The 12,006-nt window shown below is 47.8% G+C and overlaps 1 long non-coding RNA gene across 4 annotated transcripts in view; it reads left to right on the top strand.

Moving 5' to 3' along the window:
- The window catches only part of LOC135285981 (uncharacterized), a 32,741-nt gene that overhangs the window by 8,507 nt on the left and 12,228 nt on the right, over positions 1 to 12,006 (top strand). For 2 of the 4 annotated variants that reach the window (XR_010350574.1, XR_010350571.1), the window contains 2 exons: positions 3,566 to 3,675; positions 11,660 to 11,806. This is a non-coding gene — a long non-coding RNA (uncharacterized LOC135285981). The remainder of the gene's footprint in view (positions 1 to 3,565; positions 3,676 to 11,659; positions 11,807 to 12,006) is intronic. The other 2 variants (XR_010350573.1, XR_010350570.1) reach the window with 1 other exon arrangement.

Raw genomic sequence — 12,006 nt, forward strand, 5'->3', positions numbered from 1 at the left:
CAAGCAGCCTCTGATCCAGCACCTTCCCTGTGCTGAACAGCGCAGCTGAGTGAGCAGTGCCTGACACTGACATCCTTTCTTATAAACAGGCCAAGGCAAAAAGATCTGGAGCTGTGCAACGTGTGCTTTATGTCTGCTAGAGGAGCATGTCCATTCAGCCCCTCAGTGCCCAAGGTGTGGTGAGAATACTCAACCAGGGATGTTCCACAGGGTTTCTGAAGGTCTTGGAGGCACAGGTGTCTTCCAGATGCCTCTGCTTGATCCTAAGGGCTTGGAAGCTGTTAGGGAAAGGAGTCTCTGGAAGTTTCTGTGAGCGTCTTCCTCCCTCCTGTTTTGCCTCTGCTGTAAAAGCATCTTTGAAACAACAGGAGCTGCCACTCTTATGGCAGTGGAGCCATAGGGCAGGCTAAGGGCTGGTAGGAACCTGCAGTCTCTAGAGAGAAGTGAGAAAGATGGTCTGAAATTTAGCAGCAATGATGGATGTAGATATTTTTCCAGGGCATAATGGTTTGAAAGGAAAGAAGGGGTAGAAAACTTTCCTTGCAGTGATACATGTGGCTATCTGGTTGACTCTGGGAGGATTTATCAAAAGATAGGAAAACAGAATTATAATCTGCAAGTGTTCATGTGTCCAAAAGAACAGTGGGAAAGGGGACAGTTTGAAGGGGAATGGGATCAGCAGGCAGTAATATTGTAACTGTGAAGTATATCAATGCCAGTGATTCTTGTTTGAAAAGCAAGGGATACATTGTCATTTTAAGAGGACAGATTGTTCTTCCTTGACAGCATCTGATTCACATCACAGCACCTGAATCCAAAAGTGAAGGTTTTCAGATGGAAAAGAAAAATCAGCACAAAGGAAGTGCTAAATAAACAGAAATGCAGGGATCTTGGGGGTTCAGACCTTGTGCACTTGGAATAAAACAGACATAGCCTTTCCTTTTGATCTGAGAAATGCTGTTGAACTACCACATGCATGCACCAGGTAAACAAGTCCCAGACATCTCACTGTGTCTTTTGCCAAGACCCCACAATATTTCAGGAACATCAAAAGATCTTGATGTTTATCTGACTGTGGTTTTGTAAGGAAAGAGGCAAAAGAGAATTTTGTCTAACTGGCGTCTAAGCAGACATCTGCTGTAGCTCAGCCTGTGCTCACCTCTGAGACAGATTTCTGCCACCTCCTCCAGCCATCATTCGATTTGCATCACTTTTATGGACTGCTCAAATTTGCCGAGTGGGTGTTATCCCCAAAAGAGGAGAATGAAGGCTGGTGTCTCTCAGCAGAACTTGTTTTCCATGTAGGCCACCTTCCACTTTTGGCCTGTGTCTGAATTTCTTTAGCTAGTCCCAAAGAGCCTCGATACTTGCTGAAGTTTTGTAGCACATCACTGGTGATAGCAAGGATGTTCTTCTGCAGAGCTTGGTGAGGTGAAGCACAGGGTGTTGTGCTGAGCAATATCCTGGAGATCTGGGAAAGCACAGGGCACAACTCTGTCCTTGTCTGCATCAAGTAGTTTTCTCTGTTTTCTTACATCTGCACATCTGAGCAAGGCTTTGCTGCCAGTTTTGGGGCAGCCGTAGAGATGTGGCTGTGATACACCCATAGCTTTATTTTGCAGGAATGAAGAGTTGTTGGCATTGCTATAAACAAACTGCATCACCAGCTCCTGAACTTGGTTGCAATGAACCAAACTCCCAGGCTCTCCAGAGCACCACTGACTTTTCCAACTGCCTGTGTCTCTCAGTGGGGAAGCGGGACTCAGTGGGTGAAACTTCATCTCTGAAGGCAGTGACCGCTGTGCCATAGAATGCTGGGAATGATGGGGTTAAAGGGAAAAATTTGCAAGCATTCTAATTCTTCACCTGTAGCAACCATGTGTCACATGTGAATACAATCTATGCACAGTAAAGTCTTGTGCTGTGTGTGGAGGGGATTGTATAAAATCATAGAATAGTTTGAAGGTCAGAAGGGTCAGAAGGGTCATGCTTTAAAGTAGGCTGAATCTGAGCTTTACAGCTCAGTTGCAGGCTCTTATTTTTATTCCTGTAGCCTTATTCCTATAGCCTCAGACTATAAATACCATACCTATTTATTTTGACCATTTGGGCTTTAAAAGCCTGTCAGAAACACACCTTGCCAATTTGCTGTGGAAAAAGGAAGAAGGAAGGGAAGCTGATGGTAAATGCTCACATATGCCTGTTGTCTGCATAAATGTTATGTGAAGTATGAGCTAAAACTCAAATGCAAATCCATGGTGCTTGATCCAGTGCCAAGGGAAAGCTTGAGTTCAATTGCTTCAAGGCACGTCTGTGTAGACAGAGGCAATTTGAGGTTAACTGAGATGAAGCCACTGCTAATTTCACTTATTGGTTATAACCCTGGGCAGACTTGAATCTTCTCCCAGAACCAGAATATCAGCTGAAAGACTGTGGCTGCTTGTACTGCAGCAGAAGGGAGCAGTTTGTCTCAGCTGGGGGTGATTTTGGAGAAGTTTGTGTCTGGAGAGCACAAAGGCTTCCTTCAAATGATGCATTTCCTTGGATTAATGAAGACTAAGCTTTTATGGAGATACAGATCAGCTTGGACATTCCTGAGAATGCAGTTTCCAATCTGTGGGAAATATGATGTACAAGCAGAGGCATTATTTACACTTTTAAATATACAGTACCTCATTTCATCTCACTGTGAGCTTCCCTCTGCATGCTTAATAGCCCTCCTGAAGACATCCATCATGTTCTCTGTCTTGTTAGGACCTACATGCAACACAGGCTGGAAGCTGGCAAATGTTGTCCCAGTTTTTAAGAAGGGCAAGTGGAATGACCTTTGGTCACTAAACTGGGAGGAGCTGTTGATTCCCTCAAAGGCAAAGAGATTTTGATTAAATGGAGGTCTAGACAAACACCAATCATATGGAATTCAACAACAGCAAGTGATGGGTTCTGACATGGGATGGGAGAACCTTGGATGTATGGACAGCATACATGGGATCAGTGCTGCAGAAAGGGACCTGTGGGTCCTGGATGATGGGAAGTTAAATGTGGGTCAGCAGCACCCTGGCAGCCAAGAGGGTCAACCCTGTCCTGGGGCCATCAGGTACAGCATCACCAGCTGGGCAAGGGAGGGGGTTGTTCTACTCTGCTCTGCACAGGGGTGGCCTCACCTTGCATATTGCATGCACTTTTTTTGGGCACCACAATTCAAGAAAGATATTAAGCTGTTAGAGAGCATCCAAGGAATGGTGAAGCAGCTTTAGGGGAAGTTCTACTAGGACTAGTTGAAGTCACTTGGCTTATTTCACTTGGAGAAGAAGAGACTGAGGATAGTCCTTATGAAAAACTACAGCTTTCTCAAAAGGGGAAGCAGAGGGACAGCACCAGTGTCTTTCTTCTGGTGACCAGTTATAGGACCCAAAGGAATTACATGAAGCCAACTCAGGATATTCTATGATTCTGTGATTGTATGCTTTGCTGGCTTCTGTACTCTCAGCAAGCAATTTGGGATGCAGCAGGGCCTCTTCATGAAAGTCATTAATGCTTTTTCTTCTTCCTTGTCTTTGGCTAGGACCACCCTCTACTGAAGAGGTTGACTTGGGTGTTGTTTCCTCAGGGAGGGAAGGAGGAGCGTCTCCCACCACATTTCCCTGCATGCAAAGAATGGACTCAGAGTTTTGAGTGAGTCAGACCAGAACACACTATCTATTGCTCTCTGAGCTGTTAGCACTGTCCTCTTCCCTTCAACCACCATGGCCCCAGACTTGACAGCAACCCCATAGTCTGAGAGGGACACCTGATGTACCCAACACCCCTGCCCCATTCATTCTGCTCCTGCTGGCTTGTGCCAGCTCCTCTCCCTGGATGGCTGTAGCTGTATTTGCCCTTCTCCCTATCTCTCTCTGCCTTCTTACAGCTTTGGTATCAACTCAGATCTGAAGGGCTGGGCTCAGCTCACCAGATGGATGTGAGTGGGAAGAGGATTAGGTGGGTCTTGTGTGATCAAATGCAGGGAAGAATAAGTACAGTTAACATTTTTGTTGAAATTGTCTCAGCCAGGATGTAGATAGCACCCTACAAATACTAGCCAGGTTAGTCCTTCCTGCTGGAGTTTCCAGAGCTTCCACTTCCAGAACCAGGCTAAACTAAAGTGCAGAGAAAGAAACCTGTGATGTGTGCCAAGGCAGTAGCACAGAGCAGTTAGGTGGGAGCTCATCTCTGCAGAGAAATCTTTGCATTTTAAATTAACTACCCAATGGGTGAATTGAAAGAGTGTGCATTAAACCAGGACAAAGGAACGAAACTGCTTGGAAATAAAGTTACTTTAGTTCTCACAGTGCAGACATAGAAACTTAATGTGGTCTAAGCAAGATGTCAGTATACTGAGAAAACCATAATATATACCAAGGTAGGTTAATGTTTTAGGGTAGAGGGTATAGGAGACCCTAGAGCTCTGATGTACAGCAGTGCTGAGGTGGTAATGATGGCACTTCTCCACATGGATATTTAGCCACATGTAGCCACTCATGGCACCTCCTCCATGGAGTCTACATTCATCTGCAAGGATGGGGACTCTGCCTCTGAAATAACAGCCTATGTTGACCCATGGGACACAACTCTGCAGAGAACAGGGAAAGGGACAGGTTTTGGTGTTGCCTGGCTGCTGCACACAGCTCTTTCTGACTGATGCATCACCATGTTTTTCTGCATTGACTTGTCACTCAGAAACAGATCAAATCCCCAGCCAGGTGAGCTGCCCCCCTCCTTAGGCTGGGCTGTAAAAGAGGCTGCTTATGTCAGATCTGTGCTCTGTTTTGGACTTGTGTGAATTGCTGTGTCACCATTTCACTGTGGACCTGTTTGGAAACAACTCTGCAGCTGCCTCTCCTTCTCCTGTTTTACTTGGAGAGAAGCAGCCGAGTGTTGTCCTGAGCCATTTTGTGTGTTCTTCCTTTGTGGCACTTTGCCTGAGAACGAGATGAGTCACAGGCAGGTTACATGCCCTGTCCTCGTGAGTGTGAATTAGAGGGAAAGGCTCCGGGATTACTGGTGATTGTCTCCCCGAGCACCCCACCGAATCACGAATTTCACAGGGCTGGAGGTTGTTGTGGCCTCCTGGTCCTTTGGGTCCTGTCCTGCTTTAAGGGGGATGAGCTCTTCTTTTCTGTTCTGCCAGCTGGGAGAAAAACCTGTTAGGTCTGCCTGACCTGTCAAATTGTAAGGGGTTCAAATGGATTAGGAAAGGAACGTCAAAAAATGTTCCCAGCCTATGGATGCCTCGTGGCTTTGCAGCAAGGCTGTGCCACTATGTGCAATGAGGGACAGAAGTGGGATAAGGGAAATATTGTCTCCCTTGATGCATTTTGAACCGTAGAAGATTCTGCTCCTAAGAAAAAAACAAGGAGGAATTAATCACCGAGGGTTACAAGTAGGTCCACAGAGTGCAGTACAGTCTCAGAAAATTCAGACTATGCTTGGATCAGGCAAAGCAAGATGTATTTTTTGTTAAAAGCATCCAAATCACTTAGGCAACCAAAGCTGAAAGATGCTGTTTGTAAGCAAAGCAAAAGAAGTCTGGGTGAAAAAGAAATATTTATATTAAATATATTGTACTAAAAGAGGTATTTATGTTAAAAGGTAGAACTAGTGGAGGATCAAGTGGGGATAAATTAGACATGGATATCTTTAGTTTGAGAAGGAGAATAGTGTTTCTAAGCCTCAAAGACTCTTTAGGAAATCTTTCCAAAGAAAGGCACCAAGCCTCTTTCAGTGTCCAAGAGGTAAAGTTGAGGAAGGGACTGCACAGGGAGTGAGGGTGTGGAATTAATCAATATTCTGAGCAAGGCGTTGGAAGGAGATGATCATTGCTGCTCTCAGTTTATTACATGCCATTTTGACTGGGTTTAACTATTCCCCTGTTTCAGGGTTTCTGCCAGGAGGAATGCAGAACTTTGCTTCAGGTTCAGTTTGTTCCTGGGATTTTTTTCTCTCTTTTACCAGTTAGCATTGGATGGACTCACATCAAAGTTAGCTTGAGGCAAGGCTGAGCACTCCACTTGTGCTTTTAGAAGAAGAAAGAAATGTTTTGAGTGCCCAGCTCATTCTCACACCCAAAAATTGTCCCAGAGTCAGACCTAACGTCAGAGAGGAACTGGGCTGGGTCCTTCCTTCTCTGTAATGCAGAGGGTGGGTGACATCATTTGACATGGATCCATGACCTTGGCAACATACTTGCTGTCTCTTGCCTTTTTTCAATGGCACATCGTACTTGGAGGCTTTTAAGTTCCTTACATTTCAAGTCTTTTCTTGACTGTGGACTGCCGGGGATGCCCATGAAGGGCTGTAGTTGAGCAAGACCCTGAACAGAGCTTTTGGGGAGCTTTTTCAGACATGAAGTTACTGCCTGGGAACAATGCATAAAGTGACCATGGTGATCTGTTTTGGAGCTCTGTGCTCCAAGGTAGATGGTTCCCAGGGCTGGTGTGTGGTGACTTATTTCCGTCAGAACCTTTTCTTCCTGCAGTGACTTGGTAACCCAAAGGAAATTCCTGATGCAGGCATTGCCTACCCAGGAGCACTTTGTGTTTGAGGGTGGAAGGGATAAGTCATAGCATTTCCCCCCCCACTCTGATTTACTAGCAACTCAAGAAGACGACAAATGAAACAGTTTCAGACAGGAAACTGTCAAAGTCTACTACAGTGTGTAACTGTGCAGGTTTGTATTGGAGATGAAAATGTATTCCCATACATGCTCCAGTGATGTGACTGACCCAGAGCATTTCTCAGTCATGGATCCAGCAGTTCACCCATTCTGGATAACCACAGTTCTCATGGAGGCCTGGGCTTGGACCAGTTGTCCTGGAGTGGAGCATTCCAGACCATGACAGCAGCTCTAGCCAGGTGTTTCTGGGACACTGAACATGGCTCAGCAAACAAGTCAAGACATAGATAGTGACCTCCTCATATGGCTACAGGATGAAAGGGGTCATTTAGACCAAACCGGGCCTTCATCAAATACAGAGGAAGGATTTGTAGTGGGAAAGGTTATCCCAGGGCTATCCCATGGCATTTACAGAAGCATTTGCGAAGGCAAGAACAGGGGAACCCTTCCTGTACAGTTGCCAGCACCACCCATACAGGAGAAGGGTCTGTAGGAGGCTGACATCCCTTCCAGTGCTTGGCTAGAGGATCTATCTCTACACAGCATCACCCAAAGCCAGCTCCCAGCTGTGACCATGCCCAAAGACAATTCCCAGCCATGACCATGTCTCATGCCTCACTGCTGCTGGTTTTGGGAGCATGTAGGCTGTTGAATGCCCAGAGCAGCTGAGTGATGGGGCCACAGCTCAGCTATGTTATGTGTGAGGGTGGCAAAGAGAGGAGAATGTCCTCTTTCCTGTGTCACAGGCTGAGGGAAGCAGAGTTGCCCAGAGCATCTGTGGGGTCCCTCTATTGCTGAACCTGTGCTTCTTACTGAGGCCATGGTCACAGTGGTTTTTGCTTTGGCCACAGCTGTCAATATCTGGTCTGGGACCTGCTTCTGACCACAGGTGGCCGGAGGAGTGTCCAGAGAGCTCCATCTCCCTGGGTCTGGTCATCGAGGGGACAGAGTTGGGTCCCTGCCTCTTGGGGGAAGAGGTCTGAGCACTCCACCGAGGGATGGAACAGAAGTCTGGCCCTTGAGGAGACGTGGTCTGAGCTCCACCACAGGGCAGGGTGCTCCTGCCTCTTAGGGGACACAGTCTGAGCACTCCATGTAGGGTCTGAAGGTTCAGGCTTTGAGGGTCAAGGACTGAGCCCCACCACAGAGGTCCTGCCTCTTGTGTGTCTTGAACCCCACAGCAGGATGATCTGAGACGTGATCTGAGCCCCTCCAGCTAAGGGACAGAGAGGGTTCTGCCTCAGAGGATGTAGCCTGAGTCCCTAGTGCAGAGAAGGGGCGTCCTACCACTGAGGGGATGGGCGTCCGATCACTGAGGGGACGAGGTCTGAGCCCCACCACTGAGGGACTGAGGATCCGGTCACTGAGGGGACGCTGTGCCCCGCATCAAGGGACCGAGGGTCCTGCTAGAGAGGGGACGGGATAATGGAGATCCTGTCTGTGGAGGACGAGGTCTGAGCCCGCTCTGGAGGGGCCGCGGTCCCGTCCCTGAGGGGCCGCCGCTCCCGCCTCGGCCTCTCCCTCAGCGCCATCTCGCGGCGGCCGCGCTCCCGTCCCGCTGCGCTCCCTCGGCCCGGGCAGGCCCCGGGAGCCAGCGCCGAGCTCCGGCTGGGGCTGGGGCGGAGGAGAACGAGCAGCGGGGACGGCCCAGCCCATGTGGGGGCCCTGCTGAGGGGCTCCGGGGGGGACATGCCCTGCAGCTCCCCCTCCGTGACAAGCCTCAGCATCAACCCCCTCCCACTGCTGTGCCTGGAAGGTGCTTTGTTCAACACCAGGCTGCCCCAAGCCCTGTCCAGCCTGGCCTGGAACACTTCCACGGATGGGACAGACACAGATTCTCTGGGCAATCTATGCCAGGGCCTCCCCACCCTCTCTCTTCACCTAAATGCAGCTCTGGTGACCATTTCCAGCCATGCCAGGGCTCCTGAAGCAGGGACTGCCCTGGGGTAGTGGTGACTGACCCTTGGGTATTTGGGGACAGGTATACAACAAGCTCTTGAAGGGGACAGGAAATCCCAGAATTATAGAATCATTTAGGTTGAAAAAGACCTTTAAGATCATTGAGTAAAACCATTAACCCAGCACTACCAAGTCCCCCATTAAACCATGTGCCACATTTACATGTCTTTTAAATGCCTCCAAGTTTGTGAATCCTTCACTTCCCTGGGCAGTTTGTTCCAATGCTTGACCATCATTCTAATGAAGACATTTTTCCTGATAGCCAACCTAAACCTATGCTGGCACAACTTGAGTCCATTTCTTCTTGTCCAGTCTCTTGTTACCTGGGAGAAGAGGTTGACCCCTACCTGGCTAAGCCTTCTGTCAGGGAGTTGTAGAGAGCAATAAGCTCCCCTCTGAACCTCCTTTTCTCCAGGCTAATCCCTACAGCTCCCATAACTACTCCTCACAGGACAGCCTCTTCCTCAGCTCCATTGCTCTTCTTTGGACTTGCTCCAGCACCTCAATGTCTTTCATGTCATGAGGAGCCCAAAACTGAGCACAGAATGTGGGGTACAGTCTCCCCAGTGCTTACTGTCCCGGCTCATGAACAAACAATGCTCTCTGTTATCAGCAGTGAGCTGGAGACCTTTCCAGGGATTTCTGTGGGGTCCAGCACACCATGGTGTGCATGAGGAAACACCCAGGGCTCCTTGAGCTCTTATAGCGAGGGAAACTGAATACAAACTGCATTAGTTAACAGAGTGATCAATATTCTGAAGTTGAAGGAGACACTTAAATGAGCTATAAAGATACATCACTGCAGCAGGAATACAACATGGAAGCCATGAAATATAGGATTTTGGCAGCTGACCTGAAGGGAAGATTCATGATCTAAGGGAATAGTTTGAGTTTTTCCATCCTGACAGCAAAATAGGATTATGACTATGATTTTCTGGACCACTGGGACCTCCGTGGGGATTCCAGGCTGCATTCAGCAGAGGGCAGTGGTTGGTTCGGTCACTACTTGGCTGCAGCATCAGGCCTCTTAAAACACTCCCGTGCTGTTTGCTGAGATCATTCTGCAGCAGAATATCCAAAAAAGCTGCAAAAAAGGATGGTGCAAGCAAATCCTCCCTGCCTTGCATCAGTGTAATGCAGACGTAATGGTGGGTCACTGGAGTCTCTTGGGGAAATTCAGCAAACTTCCCTCTTCCCATCCTGTATGAGTTTACAAATATAGACTTTCCAAGGAAAAAGATTATGATCTTCAGTTTAGATCTTCAGATTTACTGCTGTTTTTTTTGAGAAGTTTGGCATTTTGTTATCCACAAGTACTTAATTAAAATAAATAAAAGGAAAGCTTAAACCTGTTGTATGTGTTTATAAAATTTCCCTAAACAGTAATTGTAACCAGCAATGCTCATATGAGTGAAGGATACAATACAGTATCTTGTCATTAGGGCATCCTGTTCCCGTGGGAAGGGAAGAGATGCAGAAAAAAGGAAAGATTCCTTCAGCACAGGGATACCAGCCATCTGGACCAAGCAATGTGTCCTAAGTGGTCTTGGGAAAGTTACCTAAACACAGAAAAATTGGTGTGGAGGTGCTCTGAGCTGCTCCAGAAAGCCGGGGAAGGGGATGCTGGGGGACAACTCCTGTGACAGTCTCCTTGTGGATGCTGGCATGGCAGATACTGCTGTGGGAGGGAAGCCAAGGCTGGGGATTCCTGGCCAGTGTACAGGGCTGGTGGCAGGTGACATGACATTGAACTTATTGGTGCAGAGCAGCCTTGGGGTCGCTGGAGTAGCCCAGTTTTAGGATCCCACCTCTGTGCAGGAAGAGCTGGGTTCCTGGATGCACTGGTGTGAGTGACGATAGGTGAGCAGAGAGCAGGGATGACTGTAACAGGGTTATAAGTGCAGAGCAGAGCTTGTGAGGAACTGGAGACTGGGAGCACTGGAAGTGAAGTTCAAAAATTAAATCAAGCACTTGGCCATGATTTGCCTGCCCACCTGGAGCCCTTTATCCCTCTGTGTGCCTGCCATAGGCCTGTGCCCCTCCCCACACAGGTGTATGGGGTTTTTAAAAGTGAAACCTAGGTCAAAATCTTGTTCAGGGAAAATTAACTATGCATGTTAATCAAAATCAATATATTCTATAGGTTCCATATGGGAAGCACTGTGAAAACACTGAAAGATGAAAGGACCTGGGCCAAATGGAGTATCTCTTCTGGTACAATACCCAGGACAGTTGTAACACAAATTCTGCCTGGTGCTGAGCATCCTCTGGTCCTGCTGCAGGCAAAAGGGATGAGACCTCACAGCATGAAGCCCAAGTCTCAAAAGAACCAATGGGATATTTACACCTGTGTCCCAGCAGCTTTATCTTTTCTCCAGTTGCTGAGGAAAGCCCTAAGACAGGCTGTTTCCTGTGATTTTATGCACTGAGAGCTGGACAAAGAGGATCCCCTGGAGAGCTGTTAGAACATATTTAATCTGTGAAAGATTTTTGCTGATGGCAGGCAAAAAATTGTACCTTGCCACGTACAGGAGAGAAATTTTGTCCTTGAGGGGAACTGGAGGGAGAATGAAGGGCTCTCCTTCCCCACTGAGGCTGCATAAAAAAGCTCCCTCCCCCACAAAAGTTACCTTGTGGTTTTGATCTGCTCATGTCATCTGCTGCTGCCCATGATGCTGTCTGCTGTCCACCACAAACACTCCTGGCAAGAGGGAAACTCCCTGGACCCCTTAGGGACACCGTTTGATGTGGTGTAGATAAACTTTTGACATGTTTCACTAGAACCTGAAAGCAGAGACTGTGCCTTAATTTTCTTCTTGCTTTCACCCCACACTGTACCTGTGTCCTGCCTCTCATCTCTCTGGTCTCTTCAGGGTTTGTGCCTTCATGATGAGTTCATTCATATCTCTGAATCCTGTCCCCAGTCACACTGAAGCATTTCTTTCTCTCACCACATGCACACACAAGCACATTGTTGCACAAACATATCCCTTTTGGATTTATGGTGCATTTTTTCCCCTCATTTTTTGGTGTTTCCATTTGCAGGTGTTCAGCCACGTGCTGGAGTCCTTGGGCAGGAGATTTTGCAAAGTCCCCAACTGCACAATGCCACTGGAATTGCAGTGAGAAGGGCTTCCAGGAATAGGCCAGAACAGACACCAGACACTCCTCTGAAATCCTCCATGGCTGCTAGTGAGTGCTGTGTTGGGATCTGGGTGATGTCTTATCTGTATCACATAGCAAGAATTTGAGGGCATATTAAACAACCTACAGGCTCCTGCTGCCTGCCACAGAGGAGAGGACTTCCCTGCCTGCAGCTGCCTCTGCCATCTCCTTGCCCTGTTTGTCCATCCCACAGATACTACTGCGAACACACACTCCATATTTGCCAC

The sequence above is a fragment of the Passer domesticus genome, chromosome 1 (genome assembly GCF_036417665.1).
Source record: "Passer domesticus isolate bPasDom1 chromosome 1, bPasDom1.hap1, whole genome shotgun sequence".
Taxonomy (NCBI): Eukaryota; Metazoa; Chordata; class Aves; order Passeriformes; family Passeridae; genus Passer; species Passer domesticus.